The sequence below is a fragment of the Temnothorax curvispinosus genome, unplaced genomic scaffold (genome assembly GCF_003070985.1).
Source record: "Temnothorax curvispinosus isolate PA1 unplaced genomic scaffold, ASM307098v1 QBEX01007094.1, whole genome shotgun sequence".
Classification (NCBI taxonomy): Eukaryota; Metazoa; Arthropoda; class Insecta; order Hymenoptera; family Formicidae; genus Temnothorax; species Temnothorax curvispinosus.
The window spans coordinates 51,108-51,510 of record NW_020216874.1 but is presented as its reverse complement, the minus strand read 5'-3'; positions in this window follow the sequence as shown (position 1 = coordinate 51,510).

Below are 403 nucleotides of genomic sequence, written 5' to 3'. Positions count from 1 at the left end.
TTGTGACGTTGCGGTTTCGCCGCGGCGTGGCAGCGCTCCGCCGCCGTCACAAGGCGCGGATTGCGCGCCCGAGGACGGCTCACGAATCAACCTTCGATCTCCAGGGGCGTATTAAAGTTGCGATTCAAATGTTCATTATTGTTTTTTTTTCTTGCGATATTGCGTGGCGCCTAACCCCGTCGAGTTGGAGTTCCAACGCCACACTGAAGATGACGAGGAGTACCAGGAGAGCCGGATGATAAACGGAATCACAAGGACCGAAAGCGAGATGTCGAGGGCGAGGAGCCCGAGTTACGAGGACCGCTACTAAGCGAGGGACGACGTGAGACGCGCGCGCTGCGCGCCAGCAACGGCAGGCGAACCTGTGCATCGCAGGGGCCCGGCGCCGGGCCTGTCTGCAGTC